This window comes from Ambystoma mexicanum, chromosome 11 (genome assembly GCF_040938575.1).
Source record: "Ambystoma mexicanum isolate Mex_15411 chromosome 11, UKY_AmexF1_1, whole genome shotgun sequence".
NCBI lineage: Eukaryota > Metazoa > Chordata > Amphibia > Caudata > Ambystomatidae > Ambystoma > Ambystoma mexicanum.
Genome location: NC_090934.1, coordinates 1,170,632,016 through 1,170,650,968, shown reverse-complemented (window position 1 = coordinate 1,170,650,968; position 18,953 = coordinate 1,170,632,016). Strand labels below are relative to the sequence as shown.

The following is an 18,953-nucleotide window of genomic DNA, read 5'->3' as shown; positions in this document are numbered from 1 at the left end:
CTGGAGAATTTGACATTGCCTCAGGGGGTTCTATGTGCTTGGTTTGCAGTAACAGACAACCCGTTGTTTGGTTTTTTGGGGACTGAAGATTCTTTCAAAATGGATGTCCCTGCCAACCAGTGGGGAGCTGTGCTGGGGCAAGGCCAAGTTACATGGCAGTTGGTTAGGAAGAGGAGAAATCGGTTGGGTAACTAAGCATAAAGACATAATTAAAGGTATTTATTTATTGGTTATATATGTCACACTTAAGGTTGGACTCCTCCACCTTCTAAGAGGCAGTCTGTGATCAAACCCATGTTGCCCTGCATCACCGTCTTCCCAAGGCGAGCACGTGCCCCAAAGCTATCCTCCCAGCCTAAACGGAGGATGCCAGTCCTTTTAGGTATAATTGGTGTGAAATAATGCGCTCATCAGGGGGTCATAATGACACCAGAGAACGTTTATATGGTACTAGTTATCCAAATTTAAATTAACCATCAGTATTCTATTCCTCTACTAATTACTCTCTCTGTTAATACTTTGTAATCGGAGGAGGGCTTCGAAAGGAAGTTGAATGGTCCTGAATACCATAAAACTAGGGCACAATTCAAGGGTACACCTGAATAGATGACATCACCAATTTTCTGCAGTTCCAAAACGCAATTAAATCCTGGTTATTTTTTTAGCTCCTGTGCTTTATTCAGGGATTTTCATATTAGCACAGGTTCTTTTGGTTTGCATGGTTGGCTCGTGCCTTGATACAGTTCATTCTTCATGTGGCACGTTATATATATTACATCATTATATCATCACCAATGATTTACAGAGGACGGACATCATACCACTTGCATATTTTTAAACCTGTGTGGTTTATCAGTGTACGAATCGGAACGTTCTTTTCTGGATAATGATTCAGCAAAAAATCTCCAATCTGGAAAAATGTCCTGTCCCAGCTGTCTGTAAACACTGCAACTGCAAGGTTTACTGTGTTCGGATGGTTTTAAACAGTGTTGAGCTGGGATTCAAACCAGGGGTGAGGCACTTACTCACAAGACCACTTGAATGTCTCATCACGATATCTGAATCCCTCATTAGCTTTTTAGGTTCAAAATGTGTGCACCTTTTATACATTGCCAGCAACATTATAGGAAACATTTCTCTATTGGGTTATTTTAGAGCGGTACATGTGGAATCTTTGGAGAGGGAAATGTTTTATGGGCGGGAGGGGGAGAGAACAACTGCACCCCCTGTCCCAAACTGGCAGGAGCCCTCAAAAAATAATTTCCATTTTCAGCTTTGGGCCTATCAGTTTTGTCCAAGGGTCAGTATGTGTTCGGCCCACAACCAGATACGAGACAATAACATGATATGAGCCGACAGAAGATATGTCTTTAAAGGCCAGGCCAAGGCAGGTGAGATGAATCACAAATGTTTGTCACATGCTTTGTGCCATAGGGGATGAGGAAGAAAGTTAGGGGCCAATATGGACAGTGCCAATACATCTGGATTAAGATCCAAGTCTACATGTTCCAAGCTCAAAAACGTAACCACTAGACCACATCAAAGTGTGCTCATAGCAATGAGTCGAAATTGTCTCATATCAGCAGTTAAATTAGCAGGAAACAGTTTTGGACTGGCCCACAGGAAACTCTGGATATTGTGATTGTGTGTGGGTATTCTGCTTTTTTTTCTTACATTGCACGTTAACGATAAAAAAATATATATTTCTGAGGCTTGCAGATCTTCTCAGAATCACATGCTCTGCATAGGCCGACATCTTGAAACACTTGAAACCCTTGTGTAAAGGCGCGTTACAAATGCCATATCATATCATATCATATCATATCATCTAACTGCAGAGTATTGCACATGAAGTTTTCGAAATTCGAAAAGGGACGTTAACAGTGCGTGACTGTAATACTTTCCCTAGTGTGACATACCTTGTATCCATGATCCCTCACACGTCTAGGTCCCACAAATAATTTTTTTCCACCATCGAGGCAAGTTGTTATTTCGCGGAGTCCATTGCTTGAGCTACTTTAAGAGTTGAACTCATCCAAACCTTCTGTCATTTGCGTTTGATGCACTGATTCGACTGCTGTTTGCCCGGAACATCGACGGCTGACCCCAAATTCCGATACAGATGTTTTGTTCTGTTGACGGGCTTCGGCCTCCCCATTAGGGAGAGTTGTGGGGACTAATCCTTCTTTGTTCAGGTTTAAGTTGCTTACCTGCAACTATACTATTGTTCTCCAGCATGGGTCTAGCATGGATTCATATGCTCATGAATATTCCCATCGCCAGGCTGGGAATCCTCGATTAAAGAGAAGACAGTTTCACTTTTACTTAAAAACTGTATTTATCCTCTAAATACTGCCCTCGTCCAATGACAGTCCTTTCCCTAAGGCCCTCCTCTGGCAGCCATCTTCAGATTTGGTAAGCACGTAAAATGGCAGTATGACCAAGAAGAGCTACAGAGGGGTTGGAGGGTTTGCATCTGAATCCATACCAGACCCATGATGGAGAACAATAGTTACAGATAAGTAACTTAAACTTTCTCCAGCATGGGGTCTGGCATGGAGTCACATGCTCATGAATAACTAATACATAGCAGTATAACATTACACAACCACGGGAGGTAGCAAGGCTCAACAGAAGCAATTAACTCTTACGTGTGGAACAGGCTAACCTCACGCGAACAGGTTGCGTAGCACTGCTTGGCCGACTCGGGACTCCTCCCTAGAATCCCTGTCGATGCAGCAGAACTTAATGAAGTTGTGCGTGGACCTCCATGTAGCAGCCCTGCAGATATCTAGCAGGGGCATACCAGATAGGAACGCCGTCATCGCAGCGATCACTCTGGCGGAGAGTGATCTTGGTCGGCCGGGCAGCGATCGGTTCGGCAACAAATGACAGTGCGTGATGCAGCCGGAGAGCCACCATGAAATGGAAACCTTGAACAACGCGTTCCAATGGTTCACAGGACCAAAGTTCATGAACAGCGTGAAGTCTTCTGAAAACTCTTTGTGCGTATCACGTAGAACTTCAGGGTATGAATAATGTCCAGCGAGGGCAAGGCCCTTTCCACTGGGGACAAAGGTTTAGGGAAAAAAACAGGTAACATCAAAGGTTCATTGAGGTGGAATTCCGACAGAATCTTGTGCATGAAAGAGGGGTGTGTACGCAGCACCACCATCGATTCATGGAAAGTCAGGTACGGTTGCTTGCAGGATAGGGCCTGGATCTCACCTACCCTTCTGGCAGAGGTGATGGCCACAAGGAAAGCCATTTTCCACAGGAGAAACTTGAGTGGGGCCTGATGCATAGGCTCGAAGGGGGCCCCCCCATGAGCCCATCACAACCACGTTGATTTCCCACGCCGGGGCAGGAGCCTTCGCCGGCGGGTAAGATCGGAAAAGTCCTTTGAGAAACTCCTTGAGGAGTCGGTGGGACCAAAGTGAATATCTTCTTGGGGACCTGGTGTAGCAGGAGATAGCTGCCAAATGTACCTTGATGAAGGCATGCGCCAGTCCAGCCTTGGCCAAGGATAGCAAGTACAGAAGGATTTGTCGGCTGTGACCCTCAGAGGGGTAATCTTATGTGACTGGCACCACATAGAGAAACACTTCCACTTGTGACCGTAGCACTTCAAGTTCGACAACGCCCTGGCCTTGGTGAGGACCTCCCTCCAGTTTGCTGGCAACTCGTACCCTCCAAACTCTAGGGCTGCAGGAGCCAAGCACTCGGGTTCAGCAATCCTGGGTCGTGATGAAGGATTGCACATTCTTCTCTGGTGAGAAGATCCGGAATCACTGACAGCTTGACTGGAGGAGACTCTGACAGGCTGAGAAGGTCCGGATACCAAATCTGCCTCTGCCATCTTGCATTGACACTATCTGAATGTGTTGATGACTCGTAGCAGGAGAGAGAACAGAGGAAACACGTACAGAAACAGCCCTTCCCACAGGAAGGAGAACGCGTCCCCCAGGCTCCTCCGCTGGTGTAATCTGCTGGCAAACTTCTGGCATTTGGAGTTCACTGCAGTCACAAACAGCTCGATCTGGGGTCTGCCCTATTCGACGAATAGGTGGTCCACCTCATCCTAACAATGCTCCCACTCGTGGCAGGAGTGCAGTTCCCTGCTGAGGGAGTCTGCAATGGTGGTCTTGACTCCCACCAAGTGGAGAGGGACGAGGAACATCTCCTGTCTAACGGCCCAGCACCACAAGTCCTGCGCTCCCTTGGAGGGCATCAGGGATAGAGTATGTAAAATATGGTGGTGGTGTTGTCCGTGAATATCCTCCCCACCTTGCCTTTCAGAGACCGGAGAAATGACTTAAGGGCGCAGAACACTGCCCGCAGCTCTAGGATGTTGATATGAAGATCCTTCTCTTCTGGAAGCCACAGGCCTCTGGCATGCAGCCGTGCAGTGTGCGCTCCCCAATCTTCCAGGGAGGCGTCTGTGCTGACCGTTTCCTGTTATGGGGGTGGTTTTGAAACCCTGTGCCTTGGGCGATGTTGGAGTGGACGCCCCACCATCCTATCACCCGATGGAACTCTTCGTTGAGAGAGATCTTGTCTGTGAAGCTTCCGGACACCTGTATCCAATGGGCATTCAGGAATTCCTTTAGGGGTCACATCTGCAACCTGCAGAGACGGAAGAGGTCGATACAGGATGACATCATGGCCAGTAATTACTTCATGGCCCGCACCGTGGCTGTCTTTGTCGACGACAGCCGTTGCACCTTTCCTTGAATGGCTGCTAGTCTCTCCTCCATGGGAGATACCAGGCAAGACACCATATCGAGTCTGGTGCCTAGGAACAGCGCATTCTGTGATGGTGTTAAGCAGGACTTCGGATAGTTGACAGAGAATCCCAGCTCCATCAGTAGCCGAACGGTCGTCTCTGTATGTCCATCGGCCGGCTCAGCCAGTCGTACAGGTACAGGTATACGTGTACGCCCTTTGGTCGCAGATGGGCTTCCACTGGCACCAGGCATTTTGTGAACACTCTGGGGGCTGGCTACAAGCCAAAAGGTGGGGCCTTGAACTGGTAGTGCTGTCCCTGCACCACGAAACATAGACAATTCTGATGTTTCTTGTGAATGGGGATTTCAAGAAGTCTCCTTTTTCCAGTTGTCTGAGCACGTGTTGCAACGTGACCATCCTGAACTTTAGGGACATTGGGTATTTGTTCAGACATCATAGGTCTAGGATCGGCCTCCAGCCCCCTGTCGTGTTTCTGACTAGAAAGTATCTAGAATAGACTTCAGAGCCCGGAGCCGTTGGGGAACTAGCTCTATCGCCCCTTTTCGCAGCATGCCTCGTAACTCTTCCAGAAGCTGAGGGATGTGCTGCTCCTGACAGGGAACTGGAGGGTTCCGCAGACATCTGCATTGAAACGCAAGGGTGTGTACTTGGGTGAGAGCGTCCAGCACACATCTGTCAGTGGTGATCTTTGTCCACTCGCTGACGAACCACGCTGCACGAGTGGGGGCCTGACGTCCCGGTTGGTTCAGACTTGTTTCTGTGCCAGCGTCCTGCCCTGCGGGCAACGCTGTCCTCCACTACCGTAGGCCTGGGAACAGACTCTGTAGGTTTCTTGTGTTGAGGTAGGCTGTTGGTAGGATGTGGACAACCCTTTTGAAGACCTGTTTGACTTTCCCCTGGAGGAGCAAAAAGAAGACGAGCAGTGCTGCTGGAGAGTGCCCAGGGAACGGGCTGTTTCCGTATCTGTCTTGATGGCCTGGAGGGAATCATTGACAACATTCCCAAACAGATTCTCTCAGTCGAAGGGCATGTCCAGCACCTTAGCTTGGACCATCTGACGGAAATTTGTACCTTTCATCCAACCTTGTTGACGAAGGCAGACACTGTTCCCCATTTGCAGGAGCCCACTGTCAGCGACGTCCAAAGTCACTGTGATGGCGTGATCTGACGCCACTTCCCCTTCCTGGAAGTGAACAATGACTTCCATCTTCTTATCGTTGGGGAGGAACTCCAGGATCAGTCCCAGCTTGTACCACATTTCCTTGTCATACCTGGCCAGGTTCGCTAGTGCGTTGGCCAACTTGATAGTGGACGCTGTGGTGTAAATCTCCCTCTTTCCCATGGCGTCCATCCTTTTCCCCTTGCTGTCCGGAGGGACCGAAGACAACGAGGACTGGTTAGCCGACTGTTTCCTCGCAGCTGCCGACACCACCAAATTCAGCGATGGCTGCGACCTCAGGCACTTGGGTGCAGAGTCCAGCACCCTATATTTCTTCTCCATCCTATCCAGTTTGGCTGGAGTCATGCAAGGGTTCTTCCTGAGGGCTAGGCCCGCCTCCCAAACATCGTCCAGAAAAGGCATCACCATGATAGTCTTCCTCTTGGCCTTGCGCCTTTGACACAAGAAGCCCTTTTCCTGGGTTTGCTCGGGCACCAGCTGGAATAGCTCAAAGGCCCTGGCGATCATGGAGTGGAACAATCCCACCTCATCCGGTGGGGACACCCTATGGGGAGCACCCAAATGTGGCGATTCACTGTCCACTGAGATGATGTCTTCGTCATCATCCGTTGTTGTGGCTGTATCCGTTCCTGTACCTGTGTCTGGGTCTGCTGGGGGAGAAGGGGCATGACTTGTTGGAAGAGGTTGATATGGAATCGTTGGATGATCCTTCCTCTTCTTCGCTGAAGGCTGATCGGGGACCTGGGTAACCACAGGTACCGGAACCGAAGGCATCCTCATCTTCATCTCTGACAACGAGACTCGACAGAATATCCAAGGAAATGTCCCTCGGCTGAGAAGGCAGAACAGGAAAACTAGGCCCTGCGCCGTCGTCACCGTTGTCTTCCTCTTCAATGTCCTCGTATGTAAGGACTCTTGATCTTTGTCGTCCGTGGATGAGACCTCCATGGTTTGGGCGATGGCCTGGGGGCAGCTGTTTCGGGGCCTCCTCGCCCCCCCCTCCCTGAGGGTCTTGAACCAGGGCCTGGGCCAGTTTCACCACTTCTTGCGTACCTGCAGACTTTGCCAAAGTCACTGCGGCAGTGTTGTGCCTTGGGGGCAGGGACACTTTCTGAGCCGTGGGAGCTACCCTCGTAGGATCAGCACCCGTAGTTGTCGTGGTAGTAGTCAACGGAGCTGACAACGAGGTCTTAGCCTATGCAGGTTGAGTCTGCTTGGGCTGCTTGGCTTTATTCTCATCCATCCGCGGCTTCTTGGGTTCCTCACATGGTTTAGCCAGGGTAGATGACTTCCTCTTTGAAGATGAGCTTGATGGTGAGCTGGCAATGGAGGCGGAAGGTGATGCTGATCGGGCCCTATCCACTTTGGGACCTGCTTCTGCGGCGAACCCGGTGGACTCGGACTTGCAGCTATTGACCTTATCTTGGGCCCCCACAGATGAGGTGCTCTCAAAGGACTAACAAGATCGCTTCTCGGACCGGCTAGTTCTGGGTGAGGCATAACCCTGCTCAGAGCATGGGTCAGAGGCCTTGGCATTAAAGTGCAACAGATTCACAACCACACTGCACATACACGTTATGTTTAGATGAATGGAATATTTTAATGAAAGTGAAAACGGCCAACACGTGTTTCGACCACAAGGTCTTCTTCCAGGCTGATATATACATATCAAATATCACAGACATCACAGACAGTTTATGTACACAACAAATAAATAAATATGAAAAGTCAAAATTGGTTGAATGCACCAGAAACAAAAATCGGGGCATATAGGTGCAGGTAAGGATGTAAGGTGGACCAATAATTAAATTCACAATTTTACAATGAAACAATTTTACCATTTATGAATTGACGTCCACATAGTCACCAACAATCCATAGCAGGGAGAAAAAAAAGACATATAACACATGGTAAGGGTACACATAATTCATTGTTAATTGATAAAATAACAGTTTTTAGACAGCCTTTCAAGGTACAACTAATGTTAATAGTGGGACTCCCCCATGTAAACCAATAAAAAAAATAGTTTGCCATATTTATAGTACCCAAGTAGCCAAGACATCATAACGCATGCTCAATCACGCAGTGAAAATCCCTTATCTGGTTGTCAATCCGTTGTACTTGAATTCCTTGTGGTTTACCCTAGTCATAGGGTCCAAATCATCACAACCACCCTCAGCCTCTTCATTAGAGAAACAACCAATTCTCAACCTTGAATTAGAGGGTTAATATTTACATAGCTCAAGTTATATCATTGACAAGCGCTTTGTGGTTCCAGTCTTCTGCCATACAAGGCCTTGGCAGTAAGCCATGGCGCCAGCCTACTATGCCTGTCCTTCATCGTTTTCCTGGAGAAACCAAGACCTATCTCGCACTACTTTCTTGTGGTCTGTTTGCATGCAGTAGAGGAATTGCAGGTGCTTATCCTCCAAAAACCATTTCAGTAGCCTGCATTTGGTGCAGGGCATGAAGAGGGACCTTCCCTCCTTCTCCACCTTCATCGTCAGAGGGCGCGAAGTAGGCCCAAGAGGCCTTGTAGAATCTTTGGTGGATCTTCGCCCTTGATGGGCGCAGAACTTTACAGACAGTGGGTCGATAGATGAGGAAAAGAGCACACAGGCTTCTTTGAAACAAAAATAGAACTTTGTCCGTCTGAGAACACACAAAAAACATACAAATAGCTTGGCGACTCCCAACACTGAAACTTGCGGTAGAAATCTGGTGATGGCAGCCAGAGGAGGGGCTTAGGGAGAGGACTGTCATTGGATGGGGGCAGTATGACCCAGAGTACAGTTATTGGTTTAGAGGAGGAAGACAGTTTTTAATTAAAAGTGAACGTTTATTTATTTTTTTTAGCGAGGATTCCCTGCCTAACGACAGGGAATATTCATGAGCATGTGGATCCATGCCAGACCCCATTCTGGAGAAAGAATGCATACCCCCATTTCCCGCCCCTGCTATCTTTTGCACTGTTGACTCTGTGTACGCCTTTCACTATGGAGCGCACTCCCTTTAAGTTTTGTCCCAAGTACAACAGAAAATTCCCATGGGTAGACAACCCCAGAGTTTGCAAGCACTGCCTTCCACATGGCCACCTTGAATTCCATTGCACGGCGTGAAAGCTCTTTAGGCCCAAAATCCTAAAGGAGCGGCAGACCAAGCTGTGGGCGGCATACGCTATGTCGGCTGAGTCGAAGACAGCTGCCCGGATATTCGAGTCAGACCATAAAGACTGAGGCAGTAGAGACTCCGATTCGGAGCTCGTGGACACTGCTGTGGAACAATCTAGTTCCCACACGCCTGTCCCCAGCCTCAAAAGGCAGTCGCAGCGCTCTGCTATGAGGAAGAACTCTGGTGATGCCACCGTACATGCACACACTTCCTCCCATAAACACATAGCCCCTAGTAGTCGTTCAACGGATCTCTTGACAAAGGGCTGCAAGCCATAGGTTAGTACCCGCCGGGCCACACTGACTCAACGCCGACCACATCCGCTGTGGTTCCGCCAATGCGCTTGCCACAGGGTGATCATGCAGACCCTCCGGTAAAGGGCGTGCATAAATACTGCTCAACGGCTGAGACAGAGATCCCGAAACAGCCGCCGAAAAAACACAAATCACATGCTAGCCAGAAAAAGACCACGAGGAGCCTTCTGCTCAGGGTAGACAAGCCTCTCAGGCCTCTGGACACTAGAAGGATGAATCCTCACCACGGACTTCCACCCTCAACAAAAACCACCTTTGTGAGAACCCCGAAGACACCCCTGGAGTGTATTGCCCAGTAGTAACACCTCCTGTGGCCCCAGAGGTCCCTCTGGAGCCACCAAGATCCATCCTGTCTGCCCCCCCCGGACTCAATCGCAGTCTGAGGACACATGAGTAAAATATCATTCTTTGTGGACTTCATGAGTAAACTGCCCACTCCCTCAAGGCCTGCTGAGCAGCCTCCTATACCTCCCCCAGTGCCTGCAACACCTTCTCTCCCTGCCCCAGCCCTGCCACTCAAGGAGGCTGCTTCACAGGGATCTCTTTGTGGGGGCCTGCGGTCCACACAAGCTTGCAGGACATGGCAGTGGCTATTCCTGGTGACCCCGGCCAAGAATGTGAGGACACCTACTTTCACGACCAGAATGAGCCAGACCTCATCTTTGTCGACCCTGTTGACCCATCCGTAGTTGAGTACTGTCACTCTTCTATTGCAGACCAACCTCTCTACAATGAGCTCATGAAAAAGGCTGCTCACCATTTTGCTATCAACACCGAGGAATCCAGTCCCACAGGGACCGACTTCATTGAAGATTTTCTCAATGAGAAAAAGCATGTTAGCCAGGCTATTGTACTCCTGGAGTCCATCAAGAAAAGGGTCTCTCCGCCCCTGTCTACCCCCTCTTAATAGAGCGGTTAACACATGGGTGGAAATATCTTTCCAGCCCTCTCCTTCAGATCCCCTCTTCATTAGGGGTCACGTCAAGCCAGATTCTCTTGTGGTGACCACTACCAGAAAGAGAGCTGGTGTTCCACTCTCAACCTTCGGGGCACCTCCCAATGAGGAGTGCAAGAGACTTTATACACTAGGTAAGAGTATCACGACCACTGGTGCTTACCTCACCAAAATAGCACACAACACCACCTTGGTTGCCAGCTAGAGCAGCACCCAGTTGGATGAGGTCTCATGGCATCTGGACTCAATACCAGAACCAGTGCGCTCCCACCTTCTGAAAGCCATCACCGAGGGTAAACTGGTATCCCAAAACATCCTGAAAAATGTCTTGGATTCCGCAGACACCTCAGGAAGGGTAATTGCATAGAGTACTCTCCTGAAAAGACATTCCAGGCTTAGAGACTCAGGCAATGCCCATCACGGAGGATCTCTTCTTTAGCAAAGCTGTGGACGACCAGCTAGAGAGAGTGAAAAAGAAGCATGAAACAATCAAGACCCTTGGTCAGCTTTCCAACAAGCCCTTAGTTCTGAGGGGAGGGTTCAATAAATGGCAAAACATTTCGGTGCAAGGCTCAGGAAAACGAGGCCAAGCCGAAGCAAACACTTCTGGTGCCTCCTTTTACAGCCCACTTGTTCAGATGTCCTACCAGTACCAGGAGCGTGGATTTCGCCGCAGGAAAGGACGAGGCAGAGCTGCAGCCTCTAGGGGCGTAGCAGCCCCGGCCTCCAAATGACAGACTGGTCCACGTTCCCTCCCGTGCGCCCCTAGTCGGGGGTCACATAAACTCTTCGCCCAGCAATGGGAGGGAGTAACGTCGGACTGCTACGCACACATCCTTTCTTCTCACCCAAATTCATATCAAAATCCATTGTCAAGCAAGCTATAGTGCTTCCTGCGTTTTTCCAGTACCCAACAAACACTGCAGAAAGAAATCTACATACACTAGATGTATGCAGAGCTGTCATGTTCTGCCTTCAAAAGACAACGCTGATCAGGAAGACAGATAGTTTCTTTGCATCTGTAGGCTCTGGAAGAGAAGGGGACCCTATCTCTAAAGCAGCGATTTCTAAATGGATTGTCTGTTACTCTCTTGCCAAGAGAACATTGCCCTTTAAATAGAGGCACTTGGGCAACATTAGTCTTTATAGCAAACGTGCCTCTAGATGCCATTTGCAAGGCTGCCACTGGAGTTCAGTACACGCCTTCACCCAACATTACTCTCTGAAGACACATTCTAGGGGTGATACACAGGTGGGACAAGTGATGCTGAAACATCTCTTTACAACGCTACCTTCTAATAACCCACCTCCTTATTGCACATGAAGTTTTCAAAGTTTGAAAAGGATTTTGACAGGGCGTAACTGTAATACTATCTCTACAGTGCCTTACCCTATACCCATTATCCCTCACGTGCCAAGGTCCCTCAGAGTATTTGTTTCTGTCAAGTGTAAGGAAGGCATGTTATCAAACAGTGAAGACAGAAACAAATGATCACAGTTCAAGGGTGTCTATTGAACTTCAATAGGTTGGTTGAATGCCTATCTAAGCCTAAATCTAAGAATGGGAGCAAGCTACGACCATCAAATAATAATAATGCAGTCCTAGTTGAGTCTCTGTCAAAATAAAAGGGCCTATACTAATAAACCTATTGCCAATCCTTACTTCCAAATACAAATGGTGTGGGACAACAATGTATGCAAAAGGAAATGTTCATGAAATAATATGTTTGGATAGATGCGCAGTTGGCTTCCCTTCCCCACATTTTCAGCACAGGGTAAGGCGGCACGTTCGAGCTTCGCACATACTCTGGCTTCTCTGCCACGAGGATACAGTTCAAAGCATAGGTATCGGGGCCTTCTGCCAAAACCTCTTTGCCAATAACAGTCTCTTATTGCAGAGGGCCTGTCATGACAAACAAGCACCAAGTTCCTTTCCTATCATGATTTTCACATTCACAACTTCTCGTTAACATGATGTTCACAATTGGTCTCTCTCATTCAAGCTCGGACTCCTTTAGCACAATGTTCACAATTGGTCTCCCTCGTTTGGGTTTGGAGCATGTAATCTCACTTTCTATTTTCTCCTCTTTGTATCAAAAATCAAAGACTTTCGAATGTGCGATGGGTTTTGCTTAAACCGTCACAGGACCACTTCCATTCACTTCCCTTCCCATTCTTCCCAATATTCTACTTTCGTTTCTGCCACTTCTTTGCTGGATACCTTACAGAGACCTTTGATTGAGTGCCCCCGCGGTGCCAGGTCACCTGGTCACTGGTATTGTATCTTCCTTCATTAATGTTCAAACATCCATCAGCAAGTAAGCTTTCCTCACGTCTTTCATCACACACGTTTTCACTCTTCTTTCTTGCGCTCTTTATACAATGTTGCTGCCTGCAACCTTGATTTAACACAGACCGGTCTTGCATCAGTCTCCACAAGTCACCAGCTGTGTTGATCTTTGTGGCGCTGCTTTGATCTTGTAGCTAAGGATGGTACCACAGCAACTGCTGTTCCTCCCCGACTTGGTCAGCCGTACAGGCATACCGTGCGTATCTCTGACACACAATACAGGATTCTTCAGTCTGGTTTCCTGGCCTTACGCTTTTAAATCTGTGGATTATGGAAAGTAATGGTTTCTCACTGGAAAGGTCAAGGGTATCTCCCTCCTTGCGCGCCCTGCTTGGTTTGCCCCCTTTCTTCCCTCGTTCAGCTGCTATCAGAAAAATACTGTCCTTCATGTGCTTTCCCTCGCTCAGAGTGTGCTCTCGTGCTATGCCTTTTATCCGTGTTGGGAAGCTTAATGGAAGTCAGGTGTGAGTGGTTACTAGTAATTGCTTGATCTTGCCTGACCATAGTAGTGGGACATGTCGGTACAATGCTTGGGTGTGAGTCTGTTTTCTCCCAGGGTGGGCTGTCTGTGTGAAAGTGCTTGTGACGGTAAAGAGGGATGGGGGGTAGAGTTCCTAAATATCCTATCGGGTAGGATGGGGTAAAGGTGTTACAGGGAGGAGGATACCTTGTCTCGCCATCCGGTGTCCTACTCCCCGAAGACCCCTCTCCCAGGTGATCTTCCCAAACTGGTCCACCCCAATGTCTGTATCCAAAGGCGATTGCTGTGCCCTGGTCACCTGAGAGAGAGAGACACACGGGGACTAGCGGGCGAGACATCTTCTGGTTTCTCACAAAGTATACTGTGTTGGCACTACATGTAATTTGATAGCAGTGCTTATAAAATAGTGTAGCTTTATATAGAGAGAAATGTGCTACATTTTAGGGATAGCTATTTATAATAGCATCAGAATACAACACTGCTAATGCATAGATGTATAGATGTATGAACAGGGATGTCTATATTTAATAGCATCTCAGTAAAACACTGACCATTAATGGTGTATGACCAGCACTAACATTGTTTGAATTTTGCAAAGTTAAGAAGAATGCACTTTCTAAACACTTTTATGCTTCAATTAACTGCCACTTGATATGAGCAGGGGGAAAATAGTGGCAATATATGCCATCTAATAACAATGGTTAACTATAGCTGACACACAGACACAACACTGCAAATAAACCTTTAAATATGTAAATATTTACTGATACATCCACATCAGCCACACACTCAGCAAGTGCACAGTGTGAGTTCTGCAATCTGAATGAGAAAAGTGTACAAAATGGTGGCTTTTATTCTTTCCAAAATCAATAGCACAAAAAGAGGACTATAGTATGCACAGTACTAAAATGGCTAACACTTTTTCTCTGCAACCTATCACAGGCAAGTACATAATTACAACAGTAACACCAACCAATTGCAAACACTGAAACACATATAACACTTTTTTCCAAACCATCTTTTATAGCCGCGGCTATTAAACCTGCGGACATAAGAAAAAAAAAACATGTAGCCGCAGATACACATACTTTTTTCTTTTTTTACTGACTCAAAAACGGACCTCGTCACACTTGCTTTTCCAATTTTTGAGCTTGAATTGCTCAAAATTTTACATAGGAACTTAAAAAAAAAAGTGCGAGTATATTTGTTTTATTATTGCCCATCTTTTTGGGCAATAACATTTTTTGGGCGAACCATTCCTTTAATACCTGCGGCTATTTACATAGCAACGCATACAGCAGCAGCCAATCAACTGATGAGATACATTAACTTGCATATGTGCGCCTGGCGGCATGCTGTATTCCTGTGGCCGCAGGGGTGTTTCTAGGTCTGGAAAAGATCTGGGGCTACGCTAATGTCAGAACTGTCAGGACTCAGGGATAGCTAGCCTTTTGGTTGTACCCCTTGAGCTTCTTTCTGGGGCTTCAACCAAAAGACCCGGGGCTATAGCCCCCTCAGCCCCCGCCTAGCAACTCCTCTGCCTGGGTAGAGCAACACCCAATGAAGTTGTTTATTTTGTAGCCGCGGCTATCTGGAAAAACTACCAAAAGAAAATGTTGTCCTGCACTCCCAAGCCCTCACCAAGTGGGCCAAACATCTATACCTCCTTCCCGCACTCCCCTGATATCCTCCTCAAAACCCCTGCCCTCTCCCATTCCCCAATAACACGTAATTTCTGTGGTGCCGTTTCAATCAAAATGTCGGGTAGCCGCGGTCATGCAATCCACCAAAATACACGGCATGCCTTCGGTCTGTATATATATATATATATGTACGCGATTACACGTGCCCTACGGATAGCTGTAACTGGGTGTGCCGTGCTGTGATTGGAACTTTCGTAGCCGCCGTTATGCCCTCCAGTTGTTGCTGCGGTTATCCACGCACCCCGTTCCCCCAATTGCATCACTTGTTACGTAGCCACGGTTATTCCCTTTTTTTATTACATAAATAATTACATATGTATATATGTGTTGTAAGGAAAGGCTTGGTATCATCAATGAAGACGGAACAAATGAAACGCAGCTCAAGGGCGTTTATTGAATTTTAAAGGGTTGGTTAAATGCCTACGTAGAGGAGCAACCAACTGCCTCTGCAGGAGGTCCCGTCCCCCTACTACCTGTATGCTGGAAGCCCGAAATGGTGCCATGTTTAACAGCAGCAGTTATGACTATTCTGTGTCGAGTCTTCGAGAAAACTGACCCACTGAGAAATCCCTATCAAATGTATCCCCGAAGAGATGACAATCTGAGTGAGGAACTCTCTGAAGGAATATGAAAATGAGAGAAGGTGTTGGTGACGTCAAAAGAAACGAGTGTGATGAACTGAGAAGACTTGCTGATGGAGAGAATGTATTGACCTTATAGAAACTGATGACAAAGAAAAGAATCGAGTGAACTTTCATGTGCGAAACGAAGATTGCACATGTGAAAAGCACTGTAGAAAATGCAAGCTGTTTAATAAATGTAGAGACGCTGTAACGCAAGTAGACTAAGTGATCATAGAAGCTGGATACACGTAGTGAATAGACTGCAGACAAATCCACCATTATATAGAAGCTGGACATCAGTGTCACAATTTTAGTAAGTTCAGACCATGAAGAGAAGGGCTGAAAACTGTGTTGCAGCAAAGAATTAGCTGGGAGCATGGAAAAGCGAGAAGGGCTGTCTGGCCTGGTGTCAAGACTGAAGTCAGCCAAGAACTGGTTATCTATCCTCAAAGAACAGTGAACGTGAGAAGCTGAATTATCCCTCATTAAGATGCAAAGAAAGAACGCAATGAGGGCCAAGTTTATTCATTCAAGACAATGAAATGCTATAAAATGGGTTGAATTGCAGTCTCCTGTCACGTGAGCTAAGGATGGGAAAAGAGTTGGGCACGCAGTCCAGAACTTTGATAAGCGTGTGCCAATACTCCCTTATATTCCCAGAGACGAGAGTGCATTGCAAGGTCAAGTTCAAAGACAGTCTGCATGGCAGAAGGCAGGGGTGATGAGAGATGATGGGCTAATTGGGTGGGGAGGTACAGATTTGTCTTCCCCCTGGCACCTGGGTCTGAGCTGACATGCTGCTAAGTGAATCGAATGTTCCAGAAGGGCATGAGCGTGCCAACCAATTGTAGAGGGCCATATTACAAAGGGCCTTATAGTCTGAGAGCCAATGGAGTACTGGGTTTCTAATAACTGATGAAGATGACTTGCACTAGGGGTGGGCATGAGTTGTCCATATGACTGTAGAGACCCAATCACAGTCACAGTCCCTACAGAAAGTATATTTAGATGATCCCCTTGAGCCATCCACAATCCCCGCAGGTTTTTCTTATTTTCCACATAGTATGATGTCACGTATGATGAGTGTTTGCTATACAAGTGTTGTTTTTTATTAACTGCTTTGAGAGAACGCTGTGCGATGTCCGTTGTAACTCCCTGTTTTAGATAATTGATATTAAAATAGTCAACGACTTTGCCATCTTCCTGAGTTATTCTGTTCCCATCCGCCTGCATGATACGTTACCTAAATGAAGGCCCCATGGTCACCTATCTAAACGCAAATCTAAGCATGGGAACAAGATACAGCCATCTAATAATAATAATGCAGTCCTAGTCGAGTCTGTCAAAATAAAAGGGCCTATGCTAATAAACCTATTGCCAATCATTACTTCTGAATACAAAATGGTGTGGGACAGTAGTGTATGCAAAAAAGGAAAAGTGTTCAGGAAACAATATGTCAGGATACTTGAGCAGTTGGCCTCCCATCCCCACGCTTTCAGCATGGGACAAAGCAGCACGCTTGAGCCTTGCGCATACTCTGGCTACCTCGGCACGAGGACAAAGTTTAATGGTTCAGCTGGTCTCACACCACTCTGGCAAAGTCTTTAAGTCAAAACATAGGCTTCCTCCGCCTTGAAACAAAGTTCACTTTGCTTGTCAAACAGAGAGTTCCTTTGACAGAATACAGGCTTTCTGAGCCTTGAAACAGAAGTTCATTTTATTTGTCAAAACACACAGTATTACCTTCTTTCCCAGTGACTGCTGGTACTTGTAGTTCCCTTTATTACTTGTACAGTTCAATAGCTCAGTATCAGGACCTTCTGTGCCAAAGTCTCTTTGCCATTCAAAGTCTCTTACTGCAGAGGGTCTGATGTAGCAAACAAAACACAAAAGTTCCTTTCCTTTGTCAAGATTCTCACATTCATAAGTTCACGATTGGTCTCCCTCCTTCGGGCTCGGACCACCAGAATCGAGTGCACGGATTTTGCTTAACCCCGTCGATGGACCACTTGGATTGCCAATTCTTTAACTTTCTTTTTTGGTACTTCTCAGCAGGATACCTTACACCTTACAGAGACTTTCGATTGGGCACATACGCGTCGCCGGTCCTCTCTGTCTCATAACTTTGCTCTTTTGGACTACAAGTCCCAGAATGCACATTTGAGGTTTTCCTCCCACTTCACCAGACAACAAGTTATCCCACTTTAGCTTTCCTCGAGGCACAGGGTCTCCATCTTTTACCCTCAGTGATGAGGTGTTAACAAGTCCTCAATGGGGATTCACTTGAGGTCAAGGTCCCACCTCTCAACTACCTGGGTTTCTCGAACTCACCCAGTGAGCCAGCATTGATCAAAACACTACCAGAAAAGTGGAGGAGTTTTAGTTCCGTGGGGCACAGCTACCCTGCCACACTGTAGCCCCCTTTGTACTCACAGGCCTCGGTTTTCTGGCAGTCTGTCCCTCCTTCTGGCTTCCCAAGGTTTTACCAGCTGCTAACTTCTCCTTCTGGTCTTCACGTTTCCTTCAGCATCCCCTGCTTGCTCCAAATGCTGTTTCTGGTTGCTGCTTTTATACTCCCAGCTCGAGTTGATTGGAGTCAGGTGTGAGTAGTTGTCCCTCCCTGACCTCATTATTGGGACAACATGGAGACTGCCATAGGAATTGATTCATATGGGTATTCCTCATGACTCCAATCTGCCTCTTCTTCGTCCCAGTAGTTGGACTTCTAGAATGGAAGTAGGAATTGTGGGAGTTGTAGGTTTTTCCAGAGATCATGGAAAACCCATGTAGGTTTTTGTCAGGATGAAGATGGTTTTAATTTCCCTGGCAGTTTCTCCTTTTTCTAACAGAAAGGTACTGGGGTATGATGGGACTCTGCTGACATTATCCCATGACAACTGAGGGGATGTTGTGTAGGGGTATATCGGAATGGGAGAAATACCATGTTTCACCAAGGCCGTTTCTCCCATAGTCCTCAAGGACACCTTGCCCAGGTGATCCTCTCTCACTTGTCCGCCCCCTGGGTTGGGATCCAAGAGCGATGGCCCTCCCCTGGCCACCTGAACAAAGGATCCCCGGGAATAGCATGGGAGAAATGCCTCAGGTTTATCAGTGTGTAATCAGTAGTCCTTGTAAGTTGTATTTTGAGATATGCATACATTATAAGAGAAAATTGGAGAATGCTACAGAAGCATGAATAGATTCTGTAGCATTAGAGTGGGTGGGTAGTGATAAAGAGAGTGGAGGTAGGCAGGGAAAGGGTAGAGAAGGTGTGGAGGGGTAAAGACACAGTGGGGATCCGATGATGGTACCAAGATGTAAGTCGGGTGAGTAGGTGGGGTAGTAGGGTTAGGTAACTTGGGAGAGTTTATGGTGGGTGGTTGGGTTAGGGAGGGTGGGGGAAGTTTGGGTGAATATAGAGAAGGTG

At 47.2% G+C, this 18,953-nt stretch overlaps 1 protein-coding gene across 11 annotated transcripts in view; it reads left to right on the top strand.

Moving 5' to 3' along the window:
* The window catches only part of TLN2 (talin 2), a 7,472,684-nt gene that overhangs the window by 389,942 nt on the left and 7,063,789 nt on the right, over positions 1 to 18,953 (top strand). The window lies entirely within an intron of this gene.